Genomic DNA, 19,724 nt, shown 5'->3' with positions numbered 1-19,724 from the left:
GTATCAAGAAGTTTACTTTTTTTATTTTTGTTTTTTTATGCTTTTTTGATGAGGAAGATTGGCCCTGACCTAACATCTGTTGCCAATCTTCCTTCTTTTTTTCTCCGCAAAGTCCCAGTACATAGTTGTATATCTTACTTGTAGGTTATTCTAGTTCTTCTATGTGGGATGCCACCACAGCATGGCCTGATGAGCAGTGAGTAGGTCTGCACCCGGGATCCCAACCAGTGAACTCCAGGCTGCTGAAGCAGAGTGCATGAACTTAACCACTTGGCCATGGGGCCAGCCCCAAGAAGTTTATTTTCTGAACCTTTAAAACTTCCCCAATAGTTTTAAAAGCAGCAAAAGCATTTTTTCCCATTGGCTACAAAACATATGCCTTTGTTCCAGCAATACGTAAGACTATATCTCACATTTTCTTCTTCAATTACAAAGCAATAAATATAAAGCAAAAACTATCACTTTGCTATATTCTTTCCACCTTTTCCCTCTATTATAAAATCCAATTACAAATGCTCCTTAATGCCCTATCTGGAAATTGTGAGTTGGCCTCAAGCCATCTCAAAATGGAGGTTCCTAAAAATTAACATACATGATTAATGTGGGTTTTTAAAAAGGGAACCATTCAAATATGTCTCAAATTTTAAAGTGACTCATAGACTTTTAATGAAAATCTTAGCCCACTGCTCACACGTGGGAGATTTTTTCCTGAAAGATGGTATCATCTTATTGCTCCACCAGCGGAAGGTTTGGCAATGAAAATAAGAGTCCATTATAGAGAGATTCTTTAGACTTTAATTTTTTTATTTCCTAGAATAACTCCAGAGAATCCTACTTTAGAGATACAGATATGTATTCCTGAATTTAGGATGGTGGTTATTGGTAGGGATTCATTTGAATGGAAATAAACTTGCTTTCCTTCTGGCCAACAATTATGCTTTCTTTTTCCCTGAATTGGCAAAATTATTGGTTTCAGTGTAAGGAGTACTGGGGATAAGATTGCCAGTAGGTACTAAGAGCCCATTCATTAATCTTCTTTCTTCCTTTATTAATATACACAGATAGCCTCATTACTCTGAGATATTACATCGTATTAGTTTAGATGTACAACACGATGATTTGATACATGTAAATATGTTGTGAAATGATTACTACAATCAGTTTAGTTAACGTCCATCACCTCATATAGTTACAATTTTTTTTACTTTTGATGAGAACTTTTAAGATCTACCCATTGAGAAATAATAGTCTTGGTACAAGTATAGATTTAGAGATTATTGAACAATTTAAGATAGGAATGGAACAATACAAATGTGATATATCACTAACAATTAGAATTTACTATTTCTTGAATTTGCAGTGGGATTTCTGTTATATTAACTTTCAAAGATATCAGTGGTGTAAAGTTAGTAGCACTTGCCTTTTATAATTTATCGTGAGACCATCTGTTTGAAGTTCAAATTTGGGAAACTTCCTGTCCTTCTTTGGGAAATAGAGATTATAGCAACTCAAAATGAGTAATCAATAAATTGATGTAGAAAAACAGATCTATGATCCTCATATTGTACAAAAAGTATGATCAAAATATTTAATGCAGAAGACAGTGGATGCACCAACCTACCAACTCATCCATCAAGTCTATGAGATGGTAGGCTGTGTTTTAGAGTTCTGGAGGTTTACTGAGACAGGAGTTAACATTTTGGGTTCCTGTTTCACGGAGGAAATCTGGGGGGGTAGTGGGTGGGGGGGTCTTATTTGAGGGGACAGCAAGCAGGAACCACTCCTCAGGGCTCCTGACAGCAGCATTCATCAGCCAGCAAAGAAGTCTTTTGTGATGCTAGCCATCAGCACAGTGGCACTGGGACTTGCCAGGTGAGTGTCAGATCTGCACTCACTTTCCTGTGCTTCACAGGTAAGGTTATACCTACCTGTACATCCACCTGGCATCAGTGGTCTTGGATTCATCTTACTGAACCAAGAACCAAAACAGGAAATGACAATTCCTTATCTGTGTTTAGCAACATCACACTTGCTTCACTTCTTGATTCTCTCTCCCATTTGAATAACTAGGCATGGGATCCATGGATCCATTTGGAATTGAGTCTCAAGTCCAAATCCCCATGGAACTTAAAATGTGAGAAGAGATATAATGGAAGAAAACCACAGATGGAGAGTTATGATTCAGAGGTGTCTATTCTGTTCATAGAGGGCAGATGAGGATGCCTCAGGTCAGGGTTGAATGTGCTGGAAATAGGGACCTCTGGTGTGCCACTGAATTGGGCACTTTAAAATGGTTAATTTTATGTTATGTGGATTTTACTTCAATATAAGAAAAGTAAAGTCTGAAGCTGGCATATGCCTCACTGAGCTCCCCTCTTCAAAATTATGTAAAAGGAGCCCATTTGAAGCCAGTTCTTAAAAGGAACATATAAATAAACCAAATAACAAACAAGCAAAACATGTCCGGACATGCCACAACATCCTGAAATCAAGAAAACAAAACAAAACTGGCCCCAAGGATTTCTTATTTCCTTTGTGCTACATTCGGAGGCATTTTTATCATGACGTCAAACATGACCTTTCACCATTCCAACGTCTCAATTTGCTGTCAGAACAACCTGAGTTGCTAATTGAATTTCCATGCTTTTGACCAGGTAAAGACTTAATTTTAAGAAGTTTCCTTAAAAGTGTGAACTTGCAGAAAAGAGAGCATTTTATATGCATCCACTTGTCAATCCCATCCATTCCACCAGGCATTCATTCAGCAATTACATGTTGCAAGCATGCCATTTATGGGGCCCTCGGCTCCCACCTGCATGTTTTATTTTGCATGTACATCACTATTTAGTTAGTAAGTGTTGTTTTACTTTATGTAATTATTGAATTTACATTTAAATGTAAGCTATTCAGAGTTTGAAAAAGATTTTTACAAATTATTATTTCGATTTGGTATTTTTCACCCCCACTTTAAGTTCTTGAGAATCAACAAAACAAACTCATTGTCAACTTAAATTGCACATATAAATGACCATCAGCCTTGCTAAAGTTGTGATTTTAAATATTTACTGATATATATCAATTGGATAGTTGTTGCTGTTTCTGAAAAAAAAAATGCAGTGGTATCCTAAGTAATTATTTTAAAATAGGAATTATTCTTTAAGGGAAAGAGTTTTACCTCATCTTTCAATAGTCAACACATCATTCCTTTCCATTTTACTGTAGTTAGTTAAAATGATAACTTTTAATAAAGAGAAAGGAACATGAAATTTGCTAGTCATTTATTAATGCCATATAATTTCTAGTTACAAAGCCACAGTTACGCCCCATGTTGAAGAGAGGTGGGTAAACAGCACAGGATTGGGGCCGGCCCGGGTAAGTTCTCACACCCTGCTTAGGCGTCCCAGGGTTTGCAGGTTTGGGTCCTGGGTGCCGACCTACACACTGCTTGTCAAGACGTGCTGAGACAGCGTCCCACATGCAAAATAGAGGAAGATTGGCACAGATGTTAGCTCAGCAGCAATCTTCCTCAAGCAAAAAGAGGAAGATTGGCAACAGATGTTAGCTCAGGGCCAATCTTTCTCACCAGCACGGGATTCAAATAACATCTATTTGGGAAGGTAAACTTCTTTTCAGAATGATAATGTCATTTGAGATCCAATTTTGATCTGGATTTTCTATCTTTTCTTCATGTATTCTTTGTAATCCTCAGATTATTCAGTCTTTGAGCCAAATGCCAAAGTTGCTACGTACCTTTACTTGGGATATGATAAAATTTGGGACTCTTGACTGAATAGAGGATTTTCATTAATAGAATTGTTAGGGGCCGGCCCCGTGGCCAAGTGGTTAGGTTTGCAAGCTCTGCTTTGGTGGCCCAGGGTTTCACCGATTCGGATCCAGGGCACGGACATGGCACTGCTCATTAGGCAGCGTTGAGGCGGTGTCCCACATGCCACAACTAGAGGGACCCACAACTGGAATATACAGCTATGTACTTAGGGGATTTGGGGAGAAAAAAGCAGAAAAAAAAAAAGAAAGAAGATTGGCAACAGTTGTTAGTTCTGGTGCCAATCTTTAAAAAAAAAAAAATAGAATTGTTATTGGGCATTTGGATTTAATGCTTAGATTTTTTCATATTTTTAATTGCTTCCTCACACTAGAGTAAGACAGAAGGGTGGCCTTATTTCTATCCCTTAGACCCAAGTAATTTTCTCATCATTATTAACCTGTGGGCTTGAGAACACTGCAAGGACCTCCCTGACAAGAGCTAGCCAGGGCCAATTGGGTGCTGAAGACCACCAAGACGTGCATGTTGAGGACTCCACGTGAGAGCATAAATGCTACCTTGTATAGGAGGGCACAGATCACCACTTCGAGATGCAGCATCATCTCACATATCTTTATAGTACCTCGGACACTTGGCACTCACACAACACACGTGTTGTGGCCTTAGCCACTTGTTGACATGACCTTAAATGCCCAAGAAATGTAATCTTCTGTCCATTTTTTTGGAAGAACAAGTTTCCTTTGCAAATGCAGCAGAGCAGTACATCACACAGTGAGAGAAGCCAGGGTATATGCATCATTACAGGATCTCCATTCTAGCTTCGTCGGAGTTTTCAGTATAACTCTCGTGAAGTATTTACTTTTTAAACAAAACTTTTCAAACATTTACAAGTAGTCTGAAGGTAAAATATAATTGAAAAAGGCAATTATAATATTATATCAGGATATGTAAACTTGAGTGGTTCGTAAAACTTCTAACCCTTGATTCAGATGCCGTTTGTTTTTGCCAGACTGCAGTCCTGGCCTGACGGTGGGTACATCTTGATATACACATGTGACAACATCTAATTTACCTCCTGAAACGTCTAGTTTAATCTTGATGCTTCATCTTGACCCTCGTCTTGGTGGTCTACATTTATCCATAAAGAGCTTTATTCTGTAAATCTTTTGGAACGGAAAACATGAGGAACGAGAACTTCATTAGACCCAAGAGTTTTCTGCTTTTAAAGCCCATCTCATGCTGGCCTGGGCAGAAAGAGCAAATTGGCATCACTTACTGTTAAGTGATAGAGAAAGAAAAGCGCATGTTTGCTCACTCTCTCTGCTCCTCTCATTTCCTCTTGCACCGCCTCTTCCACCATGGCATCAAATGAAACATTATTGCTTCCATTTTCTCAGGATACCTTGTACTGTTTCCATCAGTAGAAGATGTGCCTTAAATACTGCCCTCTATTTGTGACTAAAGATACTTTTGCTCTCATCTAAATGAATAGTATCCATTTTGAGAAACATCTAGCACATTGTAACACATTTTATCTTCATTATTGCTCTCAATTTTATAATTTAAATGTAGTTGTATTGTGAGCGAACATAAGTTCACAAAGAAAGACAGCATTTGTTATCAATAAATGTGGTTTTGTATTTACTTTCCGTGTGCAAGACAAAGTTTGTGTGAGGTTTTTAAAAATGTGTAATTCTTTTAAGTCTACTTTCATGCATTTAACACAAATTCCTGTTGAGTTCCTACCGTGTGCCAGACTGGTTTGTAACAGGCAACTAATCGCCCGTGCTCCCTGGTTTCAGGGAGCTTCTGGCTCAAGGCAACAAACAAACACACATCCTGTTAGTTCCTCACAAATTCCTTAGCCAATTAATTTTATGTATTCCACATCCTTTAGAAGTAAGCCATTTTGTGAAATTCGCCTTTGTCTTAAAATAACAATAAAAGCAAAATCTTACAACTTCCACTATAAGAAAAGAGAATTTAATGTATTCCATTTTTCATTTGTCCTTAATTTCTCTCATAGGGTTTTGGCTTATACTAAGTTTAATTAGCAACTAGTTTGCCTTCCCAAAGACTCTGGCACAACTTGGTGCTTACCTCAACATAGATTTAGTGGTTTTCATATTCAAAAACCATGGCTCATAAAAAACTTTCAAGGGTCTCAGGTCATTCTTCCAGTTGTTTCGGAGATGGTCCACATCAGGGGTGGAGATTTTTTACCTCCAAATGAAAGGCTTTTTACTTCAATGTTCTCAGATCTAAAACCAGCAGATGTTCCTTTCATCAGAGCCCTCATTCAGCAGGTGAACATCTTCTCGTTACTGTCTATAATCGTGATCTATGAATCAGCAATTTGCTGTAAGAAATTTGAGACTCTTTCCTCCTGAAGATAGCCTGTCCCTTTCTTAGTATAATGAAAAGTCATTTTAAATTATGCTGTTTCTTAGTGAAGTATGAAAAGTGAACCACACGTGTTTCCACTGAAGCTTTATTAACCATAAGCCCTATTTTCTTTTCACTCCATTTGGTTTGGTTTATACAGTTCACATGGTCACTTTTGCATAGCTAAATGGTCCTGATTTCACTCAGTAGCACTGCACACATAAATTTTTCTGGGGTTAAAAAGCAAAGTTTAGAACAATTTCTTGCTCAGAAGTAAGGGGATTCATCTGGAAGTCATTTCATAGATAAGAATCCTGGCATGCTGTGGCAGGAGATTTCCCTGGATCAAACATCCTTTTAGGTGTACTTAAATATTATCTGAGTCAGCATTCAATATTTCCTAAATTCCCAGTGCCTGCCAAGTGTTTGAATGTTCACTCTCAGACACAACCCATATGTCAGACTCATCACATAAACTTGTAGAATGCCTACAAAGGGGCATGAATAGCATAGGCTTGAAGTTCCCGAACTGTATTCCAGAGTGGAATTGATCTTTGTTCTTAAAATTGAGATGTCTGTCTGACCTAAAGAGAAGAAAAAGATCAGAGTGAAGAAATTTTGCTGACTATACGGTTTGTTGGCCCAAATCAAACAGTTGTCATAGAGATTTCAGGTTACATAGGTGAGAATGAAAAAAACTATACTATTAACATGATTTACTAAAAATTATGCAGTAATTGACAGTCTGAAAAAGATAGCATGTCCAAAATAATATTTTTTAGGGAGAAAGATTTCAGTGAGATACAAAAAGTTAAAACAACAAAAGGCAGAAACCTTCCACTCATCAAGAATATGATAACATCCTTGCTATGCTAACAATAAGACTTTCTTAAATATTTTAAGCATATTCCAAATCAATACATTAGAACATTACAATTTATATCTTGTAACAGCCAAACTAGTTAACCACAATCTTTATGATGACTCTTGTTTGCTTTCTATGTGGTAAAATTATTTAGGAGAAAGGACTTTCTCTTCTTATTTTTGATGATATCTGCCTTCTTGAAGGCTATGATACATAGTTAAGTCTAAACAGGAAAATCTACAGCCTTAGGTGTTTCATAATTATATTAACACTAAGAGTAATAATTATAGTGATGGCTTCCACTCTTTCACCCAGTCCTGTTGTAAGGATCTGTGCTTGTGATATTCCATTCAGTCCACAAAAACAATATAAAGAGAAGATGCTGTTTCCATTCCTTTACCAAACAGTACTCCACGGCTCAGAGGGGTTGATTGAGCACATGGCCAGGGGCAACCTGGCTGTGATCTTTGGAGATGTGTTTGGAATCCAAGCGGTTTAACTCCAGAGCCACATGGGGACCACTAGGACTTGTTTCCTTAGTAGTTGATATCAGCCAGGACTTGTTTTAAGTTAAAAAAAACCTTATTTTATAATCTTAGGGCTCTTGTATTCCTTCTCTGATTAGTTAAGCCCTTTGCCTTAATACTACAGAGCCTCCTGGAAGATGTAGGAGCTGTCCAGCGTGTGTTAGTGTTAGCAAGAGTATGGTGTCACCTATAATGTTGATGCTGATGCATTGCGCTATGGAGATCACGTGTTCTGATTAATTTAAGTGTCGAAATTTGAGAGAAAGTTTGATGTCAGAGAAAAGCTGAGTGAGAGGACTTCACCAAGTGGCATAATTTTTGGTGAGTTTACAACAGTTTGTGAGATCCTGTTGACTCTGCAGCCAGAGGAGTGTTTTCTTGTCCCCAGCACACAGTTGATTTCACTTAGAGACACAAATACTGGCTAACACATTTCTCCACAGACTGATATAATAAGGATAATGCCTTACTTGTCCTCCGCGGTGTAACTTCCAAGAACTTTCCCCAGCAGTGGCATATGTTATCATATTTCATTCTTACAAAAAGCCTATGAGGACATTATTATTATATTTATTTTCCCAGGTGGTATATTCAGACAGATACTACTAAAGACACCCCTCTACTTGAATGAAGTTAGGTTTATCGATTATTTGCAACAAGGGAGAATGCATACTGTCGGGTGTGTTGAATAAGAGGGGGTAGGAAGGACTTACAGAATTGTGGGCTTGCATCAAGTGATTTTAGGGAGGTTCCAAGGACATGGCTTTGGAGTGGAGGAAGTGGGAGTAGTGCTGTGACTGGTTATCTAAAAGGAGGAAAAATTGGATGGGTGCTGATGCGGTAACTGGCAAAGAACCATTGAGTATCATTCAGTGGTTTTGCCTGACGTTGCTGCTCATGAAGTGGTTTATGTTCCACAGAAGAACACCACAGCCTAGCTGTATGGGCCAAGCCAGCTCCCAGCCATGCTTAGGTGGTAACATCTGGCCAGCAGCCAGGTGTCAGGGGCTGCTTTTCTCCTTCTCGGGTAACTGAGAATGGAATAAACTGAGTAACATACCCCAAATCCCTTGGAGGCAGGAGGCAGTGCTGAAGTCTCAAAAGAGATTTTTGAGTGGAGCCTAGACTATTACCCACTAGCTTTCGTCTAAGAAACTGAATGCCAACATTTTATTGTTGCAGAAATGAGACGTCATATATTGTCATTGCATACTACAGCAGGTTCTAATTTTAATCAGACTCTGCCTTAGAATTTAAGGAAGCTGAAAAAAAGAGGAGGTGTGTAACTTGCATGTGGGGAGGCACCTCTGTAGCTGATCAGCAGGTGCCACCTCCATCATAGAGATGAGGGCATTTTGAGGACATGAGAGTTCCATGTGCAGCCCAGACAACCTCTTTCATGGCCCTTGCTTGGATGGGGATGGTCAATACCAGTGTCTTTGACTTTTCATTTTATTGTCATATTTTCTATGGCTGATTAAGACCTGTCCACAGTGAACAGTTTGTTCTCTGATTTTGATAATTATGGTCAAATCCTCCTAGGATGAAAGTATCATGTTAACTGCAGAGCCTTGGCTGAATTCCGTAGGACTCCCTCTTCCTCCTACTTCTTGTTTCCTTCCAATGGCAACTGTTACTTGTCAGGCACATTCGGGAGAAGGGTCTGACATTCACTAAGAGCTGGCAAGAATATTGCAACATGCAGAGATAATACATGCACTTGAAAAGCCAAAGGATACGTTGATGTGCATTTCTTCTTCTTGAGTTTAAAGAGCAACATGAAATGCAAAAGAGAGTTACAAAAAACATCTTGACATTTATTTTCAGTCATTAGACCTGATTCTCATACATTCAATCTTAGTTTTCCATTGTATATGATTCTAGTTTTTGAGAGCCAGAAGCACGTACAAGTAAACTTTTATTTATCCAACAAATTAATCCTATGTTCTCTTGCTCATTTTGGACAACGTTGTGATAAAGGCAGTAATATCATACTTATTTTTTAAAAATAGTATGGCTTAGGTCATCAAAAATATGTTTATAGATTTTAAGAGGACCAGGTTAGGAAACAAGCTAATTGACAGCTTTAAGATTCTTAGACACATAACTTTATACCTAGGTTTATTTAGCTTGATAATTATCCCTATTGCATGTAAACTACAGCTGGCAGAGCTTATGCATGCACAGGAGTGTTCAAACTGCAAGTGGGGCTCGTGAGCAAGTAGCACTAGTTGGCAAAAAGTAGAAAGAAATATGTACATATTTCTCCTCTTGCAGAACCAACTGCTCCTGACTAACCAGGAAAGATCGATGGGAGAAGTCAGGGCTGAGTCAACACCACCTTGGCGCCTATTGGGGTTTTTGTTTGCTTTAAAGCTCAGTGCTAGAAAGAGTTTCTAGGAAGCCTTCTCTAAACAAGGGGGAAGAGAGTGTTCATGAATAGAAGGCAGAGAAACACTAATTTCTACAGCACTGAGAAAGCAAATTGTGCAGATTTTTCAATAGAATCCACTTAACACAGACATATGGACTTGCATTTTGTTAAAATGGAACTGTGACAATTAAAACCACAGATTCCAAATACACCATATAAAATGTTTAAAATCTTATCTATGGTAAATTTTTTTTAAAACTGCACCCTATGTCAATTTGTCTATTTATTTTTAGTCAAGAATCTCATATTTTCAAAAGTAATTAGGCCAAGAGAATGATCTGGTTTTTGATTTTTGTTTTCTATATATTTTTTAATGCTTTTGGGTCTTACATTCAAGTCTTTAATCCATTTTGAGTTGACTTTTGTGCATGGTGTAAGGGAATGGTCTACTTTCATTCTTTTGCATGTGGCTGTCCAGTTTTCCCAACACCATTTATTGAAGAGTCTCTCCTTTCTCCCTTGTCGAATAATCACTTTCCATAAATGTGTGGGTTTACTTCTGGGCTCTCAATTCTGTTCCATTGATCTGTGTGTCTGTTTTTGTGCCAGTACCATGCTGTTTTGGTTACTATGGCTTTGTAGTATATTTTGAAATCAAGGAGTGTGGTACCTCCAGCTTTGTTCTTCTTTCTCAGGAATCCTTTGGCTATTCGGGGTATTTTGTTGTTCCATATAAACTTTAGGATTCTTTGTTCTATTTCTGTGGAAAATGTTGTTGGAACTTTGATAGGGATTGCGTTGTATTTTTTTAATGCAACTGCCTTGGGGCTATTCCATTTTTAGCTGCTGGGAAAACAATCCACTATGCTTTGATGGTATGTCTGAATCATCAGAAACTCTGGAAATAATTTTTTGGCATATTCTCCAAACATTTTAACATATTTTAGCATGATAGTCCTTTTCGTATCTTGGAATAATGTCAGCCAAGAGTTCTTTACAAGTGGTGTTAGTATTGAGAAATGTGTCTGAATCAAATCGTTCTTAAAAGGCACTATAGGGCACGTGATAAAAAGATGCACATCAGATTTTACATGTTGAGATTCCTAAACAAGAGTGTGTGCCATAAACTGTCAGAAGAAATGCAAAGAGCTTCAAGATGTAGCATCAAGCAAAGATAAATTCAGGCAGCTCGAAAGTGTCTTTCCCCAACTTTATGCCTTTACCTTTGGTGAAATAAGTATTGTATTATGGCCTCGTGAGCCATGTGATGCCAAGCAATTGACTTAACCTCTCTGGGTCTCATTTTCTCATCTGTAAAATGGAGATAGTAAAACTTTAATTCTCTGTGAGAAACACAAGAGTTATTACACATAAAGTGCTCGTAAGAATGCCTGCCATGTGGAAAGGCTAAATACAAGTTAGGAATTATTATTATCCTCATTTTACAGAGGTTAAACCAAGGTTTGAAGAGTATGGTCATGTGCCCAAAATCATATACCTGGCTAGTCCTTGACAAACGGAGCTGAAATTCTTGCATTGTTGAAACTCCTCTTCCTCTCAATGCTTTGCAGCAGTTTGTGCGGCCTGGAAATCATTTCTAGTTCCACACTTTGAAAGGGGTCACCTGTCAAAACGGGTCTAGACCTAAGAGAATTCATTCTAGGTAGTTCTTTGATTACTTTTTCATTCCACTCTCCCTACCCCCAATCCCACATTGTTTCTGGTTATTGCACTATTTAAGTATTCTAATTTTTTCTTGCTTCAATTTTGTTAATTTCATTTTTTCCCATGAGATAAAGGGAATTTTAATAGACCTGTACTGGAGAAAGGCTATCAAGGCAGAAAACCAAAAGAAAATTTTCAAAATATGCATCCAAGCTTTAAAAAGCCAAAATAATATAGTGATGTACACCTGAAATTTACACGATGTTGTAAACCAACATGACCCCAATAAAACAATTTTTAACAATTAACGCAGAAAAATAACCAACAGTGTATATTATACGATCTTAATTTCATAGTTTAAATAATATATATGTATTAAAAAGATGGTATACTATATATCCATGTATTCACAGATGATATCTCTGGGTGAGAGTAAAGATATTGCTTTTATCCTTTTTGTGAATTCTCTATAGCAAGAAAGATGCAATAAACTTTTTTTTTTTAACCCACATGCACCTTTTGGGAGAGAACTCCAAAGTGCTGACTTTAGCTTCTGGGCGTTCATCCAATCTTTCCCTCCTCCCTGCCCTGCCTGCCCCTCTCTGCCCTCTTCCCTTGTCCATCTTCCCACACATAGTCTAATGCCAACATTCTCCTATCTGGGTCCTTTTTATTCTCCAAGCACATCCCTCTTGTGCCTCTTCCCCAAAGGACCACTGGAGTGATGCATCGGCAGGCACACTTGACCTCCATGGTTGCAACTCCAAGCCCCACCTTTCTCTTGTGTTCCCTGCATGCTAACTTCTAACTTCTAACTTCCCCATTGCATATGAGAATTTTCCCGATCTGGCTGCAGGCAAACGGAAATAATCGTTTTGTGCAGGGATGTACCTTTGGGTAATAAATAAAGAGTAGGAGGCAGAAGTTAGGGGATCTCAGGAGACCTTGGAAGAAACAGTTGCTCAGGCAGAAGATTGGGAAAATTTTATGCAATAGAGACTATCTATACTGTACAAACATATATGTAAGTATATATACTATATATATGTGTGTATGTGTGTAAATATATATGCTATATATGTATATATACTATATACACTAAATATACATGTATACATATGTATATATGTAAGTGTGTAGTGTGTATCTATACAAATATGTAGTGTATATATATATGCATATATTTTTCCAAGCTATATATATAAAATATATATAAATATATATAAAACTTCCCCTAGTCTTCTTATATATCTTTAGGTATATAATTCATATATGACATCTTATATTTTATACATTTTATACATTTATATATATGCATACATAATGTATTTATATATAATATGTCAAAGCATATATATTTTATATATTATATAGAATATATTTATACCCATGCCGACTGCACTCTGTGGAAGTAGATACTTCTCCTTCTGGTATCCCCCAGTACTTAAGTGACTGGAGTGGGGAGAAAAATAATGGAAATCGGACTTGGCAGCAGAGAAAAACACCTCAAAAGCAAGAACAAAAGGGAGGTTCCAACCACATGCCTCCAAACCAGACTCTTCTCTTGAAGGGGCTCCCCTGAACCACATGCTGAAGAACCGAGATGCCAGAACACCTTTAGACATCGCATAAGCTTTATTGATTTCATTTGGCTTCAGCATCAGTTCATTTACCAGCTGGTTCCCAAGCCTGTACGTTACCATTAGGTAAAGCCTAGTGTACTCTTCATTCCAAAACTCTTGCCAAGTCTTGCTGTTGGTTAACATCTCGCCTACATGAGGTCAGAAGTCTCCAGTTATTCACAACAGAACTCAGTTTCCACTTTGCACAATGCATTAGCCCTCTTGCTACATTTTGTTTTTGCATTGTAGGTGAGGAATAAGTCAGACATAACCAGCATGCTCTGAGTGAAGCTCTTCCAGAGCTTTGATACCAACATCTCCTACCTCCCCAGTTTCTCCCTGACTCATCTATTTGTTGCTGTGCCCCCTCCCCTGGGGATGCAGCCTTTTGTGGTACTGAACTGTCTTCTGTACACAGAAGCAGTTTCATATGTAAGAGTCCCCAAGGGAAGAAGACATTACCTTCATGGGACATTCCTTTCTGTTAAAGAGGATTTACTTACTGAACCAAGAGATTTGCTTCAGTTTACCAAATGAGAGTGGAGAAAGTATTGTTAAAATATAGCTAAATTGAGAGGGATTATTAAAAGTATTTACTCCTTCATTGGAGGAGCAGTGACAAAGCTTGTAGAAACAAAAGTAATATCAAAAAGGATTATCAAAAGTATTATAAAATATCAAAAGTATTGCGTATGACCAAAGTTTAAGAAGGTATAATTTTTGGTGTTACTGATTTACTAACTTCCTATAAGTAATGATACACACATCTTCAAACATTTTCAGCAGTGAGGGTCTTGATGAGTATGTTTAACCCACAAGGATTGCCAAATTATAGTGAATGTGTCATCCATGTGCCATCCAGCCATCCCTAGCTTCTGCATCGTGATTCTCATGTTGCAAACAAGTCTGAATTGTTTACAAGTCTTGATGGCATTCCTGCAGTCTACAGAGCTTGACCAGAATATTGGAGGCTCTTCCCACTGAGCTGGCAACCTCATGGTCTCCGGATCTGCTAAGCATCTCAGAGAAGAGACACAGGATACAAGAAATTATCCTTACACTGCTAGGTCTCATGGGTAGGTCTGATGGTGAGGTTTTCCATAGCAGAAGACAGAACACAGCCACCAATTTGGTTTTGGTTGAGGGATATACAATCTTTATTATCATTATGTTGAAAAGACAGCTAAAAGTAGGTGAAGGTATTCAAGGGACCCCATACATTTTCTTATTCCAGCCTTCAATGCTTGGTAAGTGTCTGGTATAAAATATCCCATTAGTGGTTCAGTAGTTATCCAACCTCGTGTGGGTAGATAGCCATAAACAAGTTCCATTAAGGTGCAAACTAATGCTATTCAGTATAGCCTAAGAGGGAACCAAATTTACACTTTCCATAGCTTACATTTCAAGCACGCTGTAGAATTCTTCCTCACATTTGCAATTTCTACTGCAATTTCTCTTCCACTGTAAAGCTCTTTTCACTCTCCTTTCTGGGACCAGCCAAAGATGGGGCAAATATTCAATGAAAGGAGGGTGGTGTTGGCTTTGTCCTTCATCAAGAGCAGAGTGGAAATGAGAGGAAAAGGTAAACTTACACACTCTGTAGAGCTAAAATCTGATGCTGCTATCTTCTGGGAGCAGTAGATGTCTACAGCTGAATTTTACTTTGGAGGCATTTCTGAATTCCAGGGTCCTGTGGTGGGTCTTACCAAATGCAGTTCATTTGACTTGGGTTAAGTCTTTTCTACTGAAGACTCCCGTGATGACTGGGTTGAGACGGATCTATTCTGTTGGACTCACCTGGTCTTTAGAGGTGTTCCACTTGAGCAGGGTCTGTTTCTAGATGACCAAAGAATACTTCTTTCTAGGAGGTTCATCTTTGGCTCCATCACCATCACAGCTCACAGGACCCTCTTTCCAGAAACCCTCCAGAGTCTTTGACCTCTATCATATCCTTTTCTCTGTCTGGTAAAACCTGAATGAGGCTGATGGGCTAATGATGGAGGAGCTAGCCTCAAGTTTCTTATCAGTTCTTGCATCTTTGGACTATCTCCTTGATTAAGAACCATGGCTCTCCTCCGTGGGTGATTGTGCCTCCCACAGGTTGGCAATGTCAGGAGACATTTCTGGTTGTCTTTATGAGAGTGGAGAGGGCTACTGGCATCCACCTGCTGCGAAGCATCCTACAGTGCACAGGACAACCCCTCACAAAGAATTATCTGATTCCAGAAATGAACTGTGCCAACATGTTCTAAGTCAAAGCATTGTCTTATTCACTTATTAAATGATTATTCTAGACCATTAGCTCTCAACTGGGGATAAGTATGCCTCCAAGGGGACATTTTGATATGTGTGGAGACATTTTTGGTTGTCACAACTTGAAGTTGAGGAAGGGCATCTAGAGGATAGGATCCTGCTAAACATCTTTCCATTCACAGAACAGCCCTCAATAATAGAGAATCATCTGATCCGCAACGTCACCAATGTTGAGATTGAGTTGAGAAACCTTGGTTTGGACATAGGGATGCTTATTGATATGCATTAAGATGCTACTAGGAGGTAGCTTTGAAGATTCAGGAGCCAAGAGCACAGATTTTGAAGCCATACTCCCTGGATTTGAATCCTAGCTTGGGCACTTCTAGCTCTGTCTGGATCTTGGACAAGTTACTTAATCTTTCTGTGCCTGGAAAACCTTTGTCTTTTTGTCTGTTTCCCAATGCCTCATAAGGTCCAGCACTAAAGATAATTAGATTAGATAATCTAATCTTTAGATTAGATGACAATGCAGTTTATAGGAGTGTCTGACCAAGAGTAAGAACTTCTGTTAATAGCACTCTGTTGTCAGCTTTGGGACTCAGATGATACTGAGATAGCAGGAAAACGTCCATATTAGGATCCTTGGCTCACAAAACTTCATCTCCCAGGAGGCAGTCCATCTGTTGTCAAATAACCTGACTAGTTGAAATTTATTAAATTTCTCTTTACCTGCCCCTTGACCAATTAAATACGTGCAATCAGATTGTGACACAGTAAGGAAATTAAAGTGAAGGTACTATAAGAAAACAGTCAGAAGCCTGTCTTCACATTGGACGTGCAATGATTAGCTTCTTTATTGTCAATTTCCATTATAACTTATTGGCATTACCAGCCACAATAGATGTTCCGTGTCTTCTCAGGATTTTAATCAACGGCTGGCATCATTCACACTTGTTTACTGTTATTAGCACTGAGGGATATAATCTTCATGTCTTCCTCTGAATACTGCATCCTGAGGAAGATGCCTTATTTCCTAGTGGGTTTCTAGAGCAGGGGATGTCAGCCCTCTCCTGAGCTATTTCCGTCTTGCTCATCAGAGAACATACTAGCTCATGGAAACTCCAAGCATAGCTGTCGGCTGCAGGTACCGTGGGGCTGCAGGTCTGCCTCTCCTTTTAGGAACGAGCTAGAAATCAGAACCTTCTCCAGTCTCCTCTCACTTTTCTGCCCTCTGAGATGGAGGATTGCACCTTGTTTATGTTATGCCATGAGTGGAGCGGATGGGAGGCGGTCCCTAAAAGGAACAATGTCTTGTCCTTGATTTTGTTTCCTTATAAAATATACAAATGAATGACCATTTCTACTTCCTTCTTAGTTTTTCCTGCCTTAGAATCTGGATGCCACCCTAAAATAGGTGCCGATCTGACAGGGAAATGGTGCATATTTCACCCCCAAATTCTGGGCCATGTCTTCTAATTCTAGAACTGCCCCCTAGCATGTGTTTTTTTTTTGAGGAAGATTAGCCCTGAGCTAACGTCTGCTGCCAATCCTCCTCTTTTTGTTGAGGAAGACTGGCCCTGAGCTAACATCCGTGCCTATCTTCCTCTACTTTATATGTGGGACGCCTGCCACAGCATGGCTTGCTGAGCGGTGCCATGTCCACACCCACGATCCAGGCCAGTGAACCCTGGACCGCCGAAGTGGAATGTGTGCACTTAACTGCTGTGCCACCGGGCTGGCCTCTAGCATGTGTGTTTTTGTTGCAAGCCATTTCAGACTTCTTGTTTTGGTAGTAGGCAAACTATACTGCAACCCAAATAAAGTCACTCTTCTTGCAATTCAAAATAACAAAAAGTGTTCACATACACACACACACCTGCAGGCACCCATGGCTGAGCAGTTTGTGCACTGTGGAAAGGCAGGAGACTAAGGGAACAAGCCTGATATTCAGCCCTAGACATGCTCTGCAACCCATGTGCCTGTGGGGCTGCAGTACCTGGCCAGAGGGGTGTCTGTTTCTACTCATCCAACAGCAGGCACTTTATTGGCTGAAGGCTCCCCAAGCCCTCTCCTCCCTTACCCTGCACCCATCACACGCAGCACACTATGTACTTGCTTAATATGCTTGTTTGTGTTCTGCCTCATTCTCAGTGTCTAAATCAGTCCTTGGAACCTACAAGGTCTTCGGCAAAGGTTTGTTGAATAAAAGAATGGTTGACATAGCAAAGACATGAAAGTCAGAAGGAATATGTCCATTGTCTTGTCTTATTTGTATATATCATTCTCATTCTAGTTCTCTTTCTTCATACGTAACTTGTTTTAGTTTGCATTTAGTTTTTCTTTTTCAAAACATTCATGATCTTTGGCTTAACTTTCTTTCAGAAATTTCAGTGTGGTGTACCTAGGTGTGAGCTTTTTATTTATGATGCCAGACAGGTCTTCTCCATTGAGAGACTCATTTCCTGTGGTATTGGGAAATGTTCTGGTTTATTTTTAAAATTATTTTATTATTTTTGATTTCATTTAATTTTTAATAATTTATTTTTAATAACTTAATTTAAATTATTTTATTATTTTAAAGTAAAAATTTATTTCGAATTTAAAAAAAATTTTAAGCATTTTGTGGAGATCTTTTTTCATCGCCTCAGTGTTTGTATAATAGATGCACCATTTTCTCTTATTCTCCTAATATTCAGTGTATTTTCAGGGATTATTTGAGATTTACTTTTCTTTCTTTCAGATCTCCATTTTCTCCAAAGTCTGCTGTTCAGTTGTTTGCTTTTTTAAAGGTTTAATTTTTAGAGCAGTTTTGGGTTTACAACAAGGTTGACAGGAAGGTACAGAGATTTCCCACAGACCCCTTGCCCCCTCACAGGTATGGCCTCCCCCATTATCAACATCACCCACCAGGGTGGGACATTTGTTACAATTGATGAAGCTGCATTGGCACATCACCAACACTCAAAAATCGTAGTTTACGTTAGGGTTCACTCTTGGTGTTGTACATTCTGTGGGGTTGAACTAACGTATAATGACATGTGTCCATCATTATAACATCATACAGTGTAGTTTCATTACCCTAAAAATTCTCTTTGCCTGTTCATGCCTCTCTCCCCACTAATGCTTGGCAACCACTGATCATTTTACTGTCTCCATAGTTTTGCCTTTTCCAGAATGTCATATAGTTGGAATCTTCCAGTATGTAGCCTTTTCAGATTGGCTTCTTTCACTTAGTAATATTCATTTAAGGTTCTACCGTGTCTTTCCATGGTATGATAGCTCATTTCTTTCTAGTACTGAATCATATTCCATTGCCTTGAGGTACAACAGTTTATTTATCCATTCATCTACTGAAAGATGATGTTAGTTGGGAAATATTTTAATTAATAATAGTGAAATATTGAAGATATGAGTGCTGACTGTTACATAATTAGACTGATATAATTTAGCAAGTATATCAGAAGTTATATACTCTAAATGGGCATGATTATATACAAATTAGTCACTTTGGAGGCAGTACACTAATTGCAATAAAGATTGCTTAAACTTTGTATTTCTGCTCACTTTAAATTGCTTCAGGGCCCATAGTAATTTATTTTCACTATCTTGCTATGAGGTAGCTCTTAATCCTTAAGGAGGGACTTCTATTTGGAAACAGCCAAGGTTCTGTTGACCACATTGCATAATGCAATTTTAATTCAAAAACTAAGTACATCTATAAGTAAATGTAAGCTTGATTCAACTAATTTTTAAGGAACATTGAAAAGAGAAAATCAAAATACTTTGAGCAACCTCAGCACCGCACAAACAGCTTTCCAAATTGACCATTCCAACGGACAGCATTAGATGGAGCTACGATTCCTACCATGCTTATTTTTAAAAGGCCCATTTGCAGCCTCACCTTTTAAAGATTTTTTTTTTTTTTATTTTTCCTTTTTCTCCCCAAAGCCCCCCGGTACATAGTTGTGTATTCTTCGTTGTGGGTTCTTCTAGTTGTGGCATGTGGGACGCTGCCTCAGCGTGGTCTGACGAGCAGTGCCATGTCCGCGCCCAGGATTCGAACCAACGAAACACTGGGCCGCCTGCAGCGGAGCGCGCGAACTTAACCACTCGGCCACGGGGCCAGCCCCTGCAGCCTCACCTTTTAAAAGGCTGTTTCATGAAATGGTTCCTGACTGTTCAATGCGTCTACAAAATAATTTTGTCTGGTTACACAGTCGCCAATAACCAATGAAGGTACCTGCTCAAT

The 19,724-nt window shown here is 38.7% G+C and overlaps 1 protein-coding gene across 4 annotated transcripts in view; it reads left to right on the top strand.

Moving 5' to 3' along the window:
• Positions 1–19,724, top strand: part of NLGN4X (neuroligin 4 X-linked) — a 291,678-nt gene that overhangs the window by 190,984 nt on the left and 80,970 nt on the right. The gene's annotated exons all lie outside the window — the stretch shown is intronic.

This window comes from Equus asinus, chromosome X (genome assembly GCF_041296235.1).
Source record: "Equus asinus isolate D_3611 breed Donkey chromosome X, EquAss-T2T_v2, whole genome shotgun sequence".
Classification (NCBI taxonomy): domain Eukaryota; kingdom Metazoa; phylum Chordata; class Mammalia; order Perissodactyla; family Equidae; genus Equus; species Equus asinus.
This window is presented reverse-complemented; position numbering and strand designations above follow the sequence as displayed.